Source organism: Neomonachus schauinslandi, chromosome 4 (genome assembly GCF_002201575.2).
Source record: "Neomonachus schauinslandi chromosome 4, ASM220157v2, whole genome shotgun sequence".
Lineage (NCBI taxonomy): Eukaryota > Metazoa > Chordata > Mammalia > Carnivora > Phocidae > Neomonachus > Neomonachus schauinslandi.
In genome coordinates, this window is record NC_058406.1 from 99,692,106 (window position 1) to 99,703,895 (window position 11,790).

Consider the following 11,790-nt stretch of genomic DNA (forward strand, 5'->3'; position numbering starts at 1 on the left):
GGATTAAAATGATTTTTAAAACGACTGACAATAGCATATTTTGATGAGGGTGTAGAATGATAACAACTCTTACACCTTTCTGGAGGTAATTTAGTAGGCCAAACCGCGTTGGAAAGCTGTTTAGCAGTAGCTCATATAGCTGAAAATAGGCAGACCATATGCTCCAGCAGTTCCATTCCTAGATATATACCCTACAGAAATGTGTGCATAAATTTACCAGGATACATGGAAGCAGCAATGTTCTCCAAATTGGAAACAATTCAAATTTCCATCAACAGTGACTGCAGCAATGAGATGACACATAGGAGTTATTTATATGCACGACATGGATGAATATTACAAAGAAAAACAAATAAACATGAAGATCAAAATCAGACAAAATTAAACTTTACTTTTAGGGATACATGCACTGTTGGTAAAATAAGTCAAGGAAATAATTACCCGAATGGTGAGGATGAGTTGTCACCCTACTTCTAGAGTGAGCAGACGGGGCTGTAATCAGGAGTGGATGAGGGAGGGGCAGGGTATGGTTCATGTAGCTTCTAGAGTTCTGAGGGTGTTGCTAGTGTATGTCTTGACCACTGGGGTTTGCTGTGCATATTTGTTAAACCATTCCTAAAAATTTATGCTCATTTCTGTGTATGTTATATTCACAGTGAAAAAAAAATGTTTTAATAACCTAAAAATTTGTGTCTATTTTCTGAGATGAGACAAATATGCTTTCATTAATCTTTAGGTTGACAGATTAGCTTGGAGACATAACGATATTGTTGAAGGGATAGTGCCAGTAGATTAAATATGACTATTTTTTTTAACTTCAACCAAGTTTTTTAACTTCAACGAACATCGTAAAATTTGTCCCTTCCAATTTTTTTTTTTTTAAAGAATAGCTCCAAGTTTTTGAGAGGGCCATCATTCATTCATTGTGTCCCTTTTGGAAAAGAATTATTAAAAGAAAATTTTATAGATGAAAAGCTTTTGACTTGTTGATATTAAGATAAAACCAAGCACAACACACAGCAATGTTTATTTCTCTGCCAAAGTTACCTTCTGTATCAGTCTGGGTTCAGTCAGGAGAAAGAATTCCTATCACAGTGGAAGAGGGAAAGGTAATATAGAGAATTAATAATTTGAACATGTAATTGGAGGAATAAGAGATTTGCTGGTAAACTGTAAAGATAACTCTAGAGAATATTGGAATTGTGGATAGAATACTTAATACAGCAAATATGCAATGATATAATAAGATATGGTATAATATAATATAAAAGAAAATACAATATATTATATAGTATAGTAGACCTACCAACCTGAGGGGTGAAACTGGCCATCCAGGAAGAGCTAGCCTCCTCCTAGGGCTGAGATCAGACCTTGTGAGGTGCCACAGCCTTGGATACTGAATGGCAGAGAAGTCAGTGAGGTAGCACTCTGGTGGATCTTGCCATAAATCCAACCTCTAAGGTACTGGGGAGGCTGTTCACAGGAAGGTGTCTCACTGAGGCACTCTAGGGCACTGGGGAAAGTTGTTCAGAACAGCATCTCACCGGGGCCCTCGAATACATTCTGCTACAACCCCCACCCCCCCCCCGGCATAGGGACTGCCTGCCATTGTTGCGGCCGCTGACTGCCACACACTGCAGATGCTGGGTGCTGCAGAAGCTGCCTGCCCTTGGGAGCCTGGCATGGGAAGCTACAGTATACATCAGTGTAAACTGCAGGGGGAGCCTGACCAGGAGTCCCTGGAACCAGGAAGGAAAGCCTCTTACTCCTACAAGATCTCTCCAGCACCCTCTACTGATTAAGCTTAACATAGTGCCATCCGGCAAAGCAAACATATTTAAAGGTCCCATATCCACTGTTACAGAGCAGGTAGGAGGGATGATTTCGGAGGTAAGAGGCAATGAACTGATCATCCACACGGTCTGCTCTGAGGAATTCGATCTGCCAGTCAAGAGAGGCACGACTACCGAATTCTAGTTAGCGCTCTCTTGGCTCTCACACAGATATTTGAGGCTGGGATAAGGAATAAGGACTATGTGCCCTGTGCCCTCAGGATGATTCTTCCTGAGGCACAGAAGGAATTGCTGAACGCATCTTTTCTTTCCAGTGTTCTCCATTAGGTCAACAGAGGCCCCTAAATCCATAGCTTCCCAACATCGCAGTTTTTCTCGGCTGACATGGATTGGTGGAATCGTGTATCCAACATCCAGAATGCATGTGATTTCTTTCACCATTTGGTTGGAGTCAATAATCACTAACAGGAAAGATTCTGTTCAAAACCAAACCAAACCAAACAACTCTCTCTGGTCCTCTTTAATGGCAACAGCTTCTAATAGTTTATATTTCCTCTTGGACTTTTTAAAAAAATTGTATTGTGTTATGTTAGTCATGATACAATACATCATCAGTTTTTGATGTGGTGATCCACGATCCATTGTTTTTGTATAACACCCAGTGCTCCATGCACTACGTGCCCTCCTTAATACCCATCACCAGGCTAACCAGTCCCCCCCTCCCCCCTCCCCTCTAAAACCCTGTTTGTTTCTCAGAGTACATAGTCTCTCATGGTTCATCTCTCCCTCCAATTCCGCCCCCCTTATTTTTCCCTTCCTTCTATGTCCTCCATGCTATTCCTTATGTTCCACAAATAAGTGAAACCATATGATAATTGACTTTCTCTGCTTGACTTATTTCACTTAGCATAATCCCCTCTAGTTCCAACCATGTTGATGTAAAAATTGGGTATTCATCCTTTCTGATGGCTGAGTAATATTCCATTGTATATATGGACCACATCTTCTTTATCCATTCAGCTGTTGGAGGGCATCTCGGCTCTTTCCACAGTTTGGCTATTGCGGACATTGCTGCTATGAACATTGGGGTGCATATGGCCCTTCTTTTCACTACATCTGTGTCTTTGGGGTAAATACCCAGGAGTGCAATTGCTGGGTCATAGGGTAGCTCTATTTTTAAATTTTTGAGGAACCTCCACACTGTTTTCCAAAGTGGCTGTACCAACTTGCATTCCCACCAACAGTGTAAGAGGGTTCCCCTTTCTCCACAACCTCTCCAACATTTGTTGTTTCTCTCCCTGTCCATTTTGGCCATTCTCACTGGTGTAAGGTGGTATCTCAATGTGGTTTTGATTTGAATTTCTCTGATGGCTAATGATGAACATTTTTTCATGTGTCTGTTAGCCATTTGTATGTCTTCTTCAGAGAAGTGTCTTTTCATATCTTCTGCCCACTTTTTGACTTATTTGTTTTTTGGGTGTTGAGTTTGAGAAGTTCTTTATAGATCTTGGATACCAGCCCTTTATCTGTGGTGTCATTTGCAAATATCTTCCCCCATTCTGTGGGCTTGCCTCTTTGTTTTGTTGACTGTTTCCTTTGCTGTGCAGAAGCTTTTTATCTTGATGAAGTCCCAAAAGTTCATTTTTGCTTTTGTTTCACTAGCTTTTGGAGATGTATCTTGAAAGAAGTTGCTGTGGGTGATGTCAAAGAGGTTACTGCCTATGTTCTCCTCTAGGATTTTGATGGATTCCTGTCTCACGTTGAGGTCTTTCATCCACTTTGAGTTTATCTTTGTGAATGGTGTTAGAGAATGGTCGAGTTTCATTCTTCTGCATGTGGCTGTCCAGTTTTCCCAGCACCATTTATTGAAGAGACTGTCTTTTTTCCATTGCATGTGTTTTCCTGCTTTGTCAAAGATTAGTTGACCATAGAGTTGAGGGTCCATATCTGGGTTCTCTATTCTGTTCCATTGGTCTGTATGTCTGTTTTTGTGCCAGTACCATGCTGTCTTGGTGATCACAGCTTTGTAATATAGCTTGAAATCGGGCAACATGATGCCCCCAGCTTTGTTTTTCTTTTTCAACATTTCCTTGGTGATTCGGGGTCTTTTCTGATTCCATACAAATTTTAAGATTGTCTGTTCCAGCACTTTGAAAAATGTCATTGGAATTTTGATCAGGATGGCATTAAAGGTATAGATTGCTCTGGGTAGCATAGACATTTTAACAATGTTTATTCTTCCACTCCATGAGCATGGAATATTTTTCCATCTTTTTGTGTCTTCAATTTCTTTCATGAGTGTTTTGTAGCTCCTAGAGTATAGATCCTTTACCTCTTTGGTTAGGTTTATTCTGAGGTATCTTATGGTTTTTGGTGCTATTGTAAACGGAATCGTTTCTCTAATTTCTCTTTCTACAGTTGCATTGTTAGTGTATAAGAAAGCAACTGATTTCTGTGCATTGATTTTGTATCCTGCCACATTACTGGATTGCTGTATGAGTTCTAGTAATTTGGGGGTGGAGTCTTTTGGGTTTTCCACATAAAGTATCATGTCATCTGCGAAAAGAGAGAGTTTGACTTCTTCTTTGCCAATTTGAATACCTTTTATTTCTTTTTGTTGTCTGATTGCTGTTGCTAGGACTTCTAGTACTATGTTGAACAATTGTGGCGAGAGTGGGCATCCTTGACGTGTTCCTGATCTTAAGGGAAAGGCTCTCAGCTTTTCCCCATTGAGGATGATATTCGCTGTGTGTTTTTCATAGATGGATTTTATGAACTTGAGGAATGTTCCCTCTATCCCTATACTCTGAAGAGTTTTAATCAGGAAAGGATGTTGTACTTTGTTAAATGCTTTTTCTGCATCAATTGAGAGGACCATATGGTTCTTCTCCCTCCTATTAATGTGTTCTATCACATTGATTGATTTGTGAATGTTGAACCACCCTTGCATCCCTGGGATAAATCCCACTTGGTCGTGGTGGACGATCCTTTTAATGTATTGTGGATCCTATTAGCTAGGATTTTGTTGAGGATTTTGGAATCCATATTCATCAGGGATATCAGCCTGAAATTCTCCTTTTTGATGGGGTTTTTGCCTGGTTTGGGGATTAAGGTAATGCTGGCCTCATAGAATGAATTTGGAAGTTTTCCTTCTGTTTCTAGTTTTTGAAACAGCTTCAGTAGAATAGGTATTATTTCTTCTTTGAATGTTTGGTAGAATTCCCCAGGGAATCCATCAGGCCCTGGACTCTTGTTTTTTGGGAGGTTTTGGATCACTGCTTCAATCTCGTTACTGGTTATTGGCCTATTCAGGTTGTCAATTTCTTCCTGTTTCAGTCTTGGCAGCTTATAGGTTTCCAGGAAGGCCTCCATTTCATCCAGATTGCTCAGTTTCTTGGCATATAGTTGTTGATAATAATTTCTAATAATTGTTTCTATTTCCTTGGTGTTAGTCGTGATCTCTCCCCTTTCATTCATAATTTTATTAATTTGGGTCCTTTCTCTTTTCTTTTGGGTAAGTCTGGCCAGTGGTTTATCGATCTTATTAATTCTTTCAAAGAACCACTTCTAGTTTCGTTGATCTGATCTACTGTGTTTCTGGTTTCTAATTCATTGATTTCTGCTCTAATTTTAATTATTTCTCTTTTAATGCGTGGCTTAGGCATCGTTTGTTGCTTTTTCTCTAGTTCTTTAAGATGTAGAGTTAGTTGGTGAATTTGGGATTTTTCTATTTTTTTGAGTGAGGCTTGGATGGCTATGTATTTCCCCCTTAGGACCGCCTTTGCAGTATCCCATAGGTTTTGGACCAATGTGTTTTCATTCTCATTGATTTCCATGAATTGTTTATGTTCTTCTTTGATTTCCTGGTTGACCCAAACATTTTTGAGCAGAGTGGTCTTTAGCTTCCAAGTGTTTGAATTTCTGCCAAATTTTTTCTTGTGATTGAGTTCCAGTTTTAAAGCATTGTGGTCTGAGAATATGCAGGGAATAATCTCAATCTTTTGTTATCAGTTGAGACCTGATTTGTGGCCCAGTATGTGGTCTATTCTGGAGAAAGTTCCATATGCACTCGAGAAGAATGAGTATTCTGTTGTTTTAGGGTGGAATGTTCTGTAAATATCTAAGAGGTCCATCTGGTTCAGTGTATCATTCAAAGCTCTTGTTTCCTTGTTGATTTTCTGCTTAGATGATCTGTCCATTGCTGAGAGTGGAGTATTGAGGTCTCCTACAATTAACATATTGTTATCAATATGACTCTTTATTTTGGTTAACAGTTGGCTTATGTAGATGGCTGCTCCCATGTTGGGGGCATAGATATTTACAATTGTTAGATCTTCTTGTTGGATAGACCCTTTAAGAATGATATAGTGCCGGGCGCCTGGGTGGCTCAGTTGGTTAAGCGACTGCCTTCAGCTCAGGTCATGATCCTGGAGTCCCTGGATCGAGTCCTGCATCAGGCTCCCTACTCAACAGGGAGCCTGCTTCTCCCTCTGACCCTCCCCCCTCTCATGTGCTCTCTCTCTCATTCTCTCTGTCTCAAATAAATAAAATCTTTAAAAAAAAAAAAGAATGATATAGTGCCCTTCTGTGTCTCTAATTACAGACTTTAGTTTAAAATCTAATTTGTCTGATAGAAGAATTGCTACTCCAGCTTTCTTTTGAGGTCTGCTGGCATGGAAGATGGATCTCCATCCCTTCACTTTCAGTCTAGATGTATCTTTAGGTTCAAAATGAGTCTCTTGTAGGCAGCATATGGATGGGTCCTGTCTTTTTATCCAATCTGCAACCCTGTGCCGTTTTATGGGAGCATTTAGGCCACTCACGTTGAGAGTGATTATTGAAAGATATGAATTAATTGTCATCATGTTGCCCGTGAAAACATTGTTTTTATAGATTGTCCCTGTAAATTTCTGTTGTATATCACTCTTGGGGTCTTTCTCCTTTTATAGAACCCCCCTTAATATTTCTTGCAGGGCCAGCTTAGTGGTCACATATTCTTTCAGTTTCTGCCGGTCGTGGAAGCTCTGCATCTCTCCATCCATTCTAAATGAAAGCCTTACCAGATAAAGTATTCTTGGCTGCATGTTCTTCTCATTTAGTACACTGAATATGTCTTGCCAGGCCTTTCTGGCTTGCTAGGTCTCTGTGGATAGGTCTGACGTTATTCTGATGTTCCTCCCTCTGTACGTAAGGAATCTCTTCCCCCTAACTGCCCTTAAGATGGTTTCCTTGGTTCTAAGATTTGCAAGTTTTACTATTACATGCCGGGGTGTTGGCCTGTTTTCCTTGATCTTGGGAGGGGTCCTCTCTGACTCTAGGATGCGAATGTTTGTTTCATTCCCCAGATTAGGGAAGTTCTCAGCTATGATATGCTCAAATACATCTTCTAGTCCTCTCTCTCCACTCCCTCTGGGGTTCCAATTATTCTGACATTGGAATGCTTCATGGTGTCACTTATTTCTCTGATTCTACTTTCATGGATTCTGAGTTGTTTTTCCCTGGCCTCCTCTTTTCCCTTTTTATCTATTATATTGTCTTCCAGGTCGCTTATTCGCTCTTCTGCCTGTTACCCTGGCTGTTAGATTATCTAGATTGGATTGGATCTCATTGATAGCATTTTTAAGTTCTGCCAGTTCAGCTTTCATTTCTGCCCTTAGAGACTCTATGTTGCCATTAATTGATTTCTCCATTCTAGCCATTGTCTTCAGTTGCTAGCCTGAATTCCATCTCTGACATCTTGGTTATATCTGCATCCATTTGTAAATCTGCAGCATAAGTCATAATCTCTGAGTCTTTTCTATTTTGGGGGCTCCTCCTCCTAGTCATTCTGTTGATGGGTGTTTAAGGGAATGTATAGAGTCCAAATTACTGACCAGAACCCAATCAAGATGCACCTGTTTTCTTGGGACCTTAGGGTTGCTGGCCTCTCGTTTTCCCAGCCTGTCTTCTGGGGGAGGGGCCTGCCGCACAGTTACTCAGGCAACCCTGGCAACCCTGTTCGGTCAGAGTTGCCCTGTGCCCCTGTGGCGGGGGATGGGCTCAGCAGGAATCAGTCTTTGGGGGCTTTTGTTCTCTGGTGGCTTTCCCTGGCTTTCCGCGTCTCTTCCGCGAGTCAGAGCAGAAGAGACTGTTTCCAGCCCTCTGCCTCAGAGCAGAGAGACCACAGTCTGTTCTTCAGTGAGCTCTCCAGGCCACACCATCTCTGTTTCTGTCCGTGCTGCTATAAACTGCAGCGTCCTGGGTTGTGCGCCCCTCCGCAGTGCTCCCAGTCCTGCCTCCAGGTCGGGGCACGTCTCTGCCCTTTGTGCTTCTAAAACCACCAGCCGCTCCCAGTTCGCAGGTGCGACCCCGCCGCTCGGGTTTCCACCCCGGGGGCTGCCCTAAAGTCCTTTCCCGGCCACTACCGGTCTGCGAGTCTGTGCCTGTCCGCAGCACACAAGGCTGTCACTCACCGGAGGTGTAGGATCCCCACATCCAGGCACCCTCCCGCTGCCGTTTATCCTCCGATATCTGCCCGCGGAATCACGGCTCCCCACTTCGTACCTCAAAACCAACCGCCTGCGATATTCTGTTTGTAGAGATCCAGATCTTCTTACATCTCAGGCTGATTTCGTGGGTGCTCAGAGTGGTCTGGTAGATATCCAGCTCAATTCCGGGGACCAGTTGGAATAGGGTCCCCTACTCCTCCGCCATCTTTCCCTCCTCTTCCTCTTGGATTTTTTATGAAATGGTCTATAAGCAACAACTTCCCATTTGTCCTGGCCAGAACGAGGACTTCCAGACCAAGTTGGATAGAATATGTGAGAGCTGACATCTGTAGTATACTTAACTTCAAAGGAAACAAATTTGTAAGTTCATCATTAAAACTTGAGTTGCTTTCCATAAGTTTTAACAATCAGCATTTCAAAAGTAGTGGTCCTGGGGCATCTGGGGGACTCCGTTGGTTAAGCGTCTACCTTCGGCTCAGGTCATGATCCCAGGGTCCTGGGATCGAGCCCCCGGGGTCGGGCTCCCTGCTCAGCAGGGAGCCTGCTTCTCCCTCTCCCACTCCCCAGCTCGTGCTCTCTCTTACTATGTCTCTTTCTTTCAAATAAATAAAATCTTAAAAAAAAAAGACAAAAATTTTTAAAAAGTAGTGGTACTATTTGATAAGTATTTTATGCTGTTTCTAAATATCTTCTAACTTATATTTGTATTGATAACTGATTTATAAGCTTTAAAATTCTTCATACACATAGGGCTGTTGGTTACATTTTTATTCTGTTTCTAATTTGATACTGCTATGTTCAGAGATACCTGGCTATATAATACCGATTCTTTGAAACTCTTGAGATTTTAGCATGGATTCATCTATGTGCAATTTTTGTGAATGTTCCAGGTATTCTTAAAATAAATTCAGGAGCGCTCACTGGCACAGTCAGTGCTCTGTGTGTAACAGGGTGTGAAAATGGGATTCTTCCTGGCCTGGAATTTCAGCACAGACCTCGGTTGATGTCTGTCCGTCAAAGGCCAACAGTAGCACCCCTGCTAGTCAAACAAAGATGGAGTTATTGCTGCTCTTTGCTGCAGGGAAAACTGCACACGGTGTGGAGATGTAGGAATGTGGAAGTAGGTGTTAGGCTGGGCTTTTTATAGGATTGCACTTGTGTCAGATGATATTGAGATGGGTTCAAAGACTTGAGTATCTTAGTGAATTTTATCCAGGCAACAGGTGTGATCAGATAGGTTTATGATTTTTATCTAGCAGGTGGGAAGAAGAGAGCAGAGCTAAAGCTGTACCTGTTATGGAGGCAGCGGCCACTCAAGTTGTCAGGAGTGGGTATATTTGGTAGTATTTGCAGTAATTTTTAAAGGTTATTGGTGTGTGTGTTTGCTATTATAAATGTGATCTGCTCTTCAAATACATCCCCCAATTGGCTTTTGTTTATAACAGAGGTTTCTGTATGAATTAATTTTACATCATTTGATTCACTGAATTCCTAATGGTTAAGTATTTCAGTAAGTTTTCCTGGGTTGTCTTATTAACCTCCGATGTAGATCGCTTCTCTTCCTCCTTTCCAATTCTTATATGCAAAGCCCTGTAAAACCACAGTAACACAGATTCTGATATAACATGATTGGTGATTGGTCCATCCTCTGCCAGGTCCATGTTCTTAAAACGCATAGCTGACCCAGAGCAGGGTTTATGGGGAGACCTGGCAGAAGCAGGGCAGGGAGGGCACAAGCTCGGTTCCCCCCACTGCCCATCGCATCTTGGACTGTGTGCAGGCATTAAGGGCGGTTGCCGTATTCATCGCATTCTGAAAGAGGAACTCGGCCCCCTCTCCTTGGGCTGTGAGGCTTTTGAGCTGCACGACTGATGGAAGCACCAGTCCCTCCCCTGGCATGACTGTGGCCTGGTGTCCAAGTCTACTGTGTGATGTGGCAGCCCTTGGCCTCTAGCCCTGCTCTCCCTCCTTGGATTTCATGGTTGGGAGAGGCCTGCATCCTTCCGCCACAATCAAGGGCTAGGTTTCTGGGCTTGCAATTGCAGGGGTAGGATGTGGTGAGCGAGCTAGTAGCCTGCAGCTCAGATCCATGGAAGCAGGTTTCCAGCCAAGTCTCAACTCCTAAATTGTCTGAGGAGGCAAGTCCAGCTCTGAGATCCCAGCCTCCAGAGGACCAGGCTTGGGCAAATCATTCCTTAGCTCTCAAATTCATTTTCCTTTTACACCATTACAAAACCTAACATGAAGACTTAAATGTGTTTTGTATGAAATTACAGTGCTCTCAGGATAACCAATATGCGCTATCAGTTGTGTCAAAACATATTTGTGTGGATCTTGAATAATGCTTCTTCAACTATTTAATTGAAGCATATCATAAGATTTCCAGTCATTTCAACAAATACTTCTGCCATTTAGAATTACATATGTGTGATTCAGAAGTTTCTGCAAAGCTAACAGAATATGGAAATAAACTCAATGCTAAAGTTGATACAAGACCGCTAATGCCATAAATACCACCAGTGTCAAATATTTGTGTTCAAATGTCTCCCTGCTTGACTTTTACAAGTAAATGTATAAAGGAACTTGGTAACATATTTATAGGCAAAATACTGTTTTGGAATTGTAGATATGAAATTCTATATAAAATTTACTTTGAGGAACAATACTGCAAGTTAACGGTTTAGGTAACAGCACCATCAGTATTATTAGTTAGACCCCACTTTTCAGTTCTGGCTTTAGCAAACACTCTCCATCTCTACTGGAAGGCCCTCTGTCCTGGGCAAGTGTCTATGTGTCACCAACTAGTGCACAAAAGTGACTCTGTCTTGGGCGCCTGGGTGGCTCAGTTGGTTAAGCGACTGCCTTTGGCTCAGGTCATGATCCTGGAGTCCCTGGATCGAGTCCCGCATCGGGCTCCCTGCTTGGCAGGGAGTCTGCTTCGTCCTCTGACCCTATCCCCTCTCATGTGCTCTCTGTCTCTCTCATTCTCTCTGTCTCAAATAAATAAATAAAATCTTTAAAAAAAAAAAAAAGTGACTCTGTCTTGTGATGCTTCCTGTTTGATGTAAGTTTTTTCCTCAAAACCATTTCTTTGCAATCTGACTGGAGAAAGAAAAAAAGAAACCTAGTGCTGGGCTTTGGGGGACTCAGAACGAAAAGAAAATTATTTCTCTCTCAGCAAATTCTGACATCATCGGGTATATCATCGCAAGACCAGGGACACAGGAATGGAAAATAAAAACTGCAATGCCACAGAACTTGACATGTAATCTTTTTTATTTTGTGATAAAAATGCTTTCATATAAATTTCATCTTAACTACTTTAGAATGAAACTTTGAAAAGTAAAAACATTGTGCATTTTCCTTACTATGTCATAGTTAGGAACATGCAGTCATTTTTCTTAGTTACTGGGTTTCTCATACAAACAGAAATAATATCACTTTTAAGAGAAATGTACACAAGGAAGGAGCCATAGTACCAAACAGTTACAAGTGGGAGCGTCAGGTCA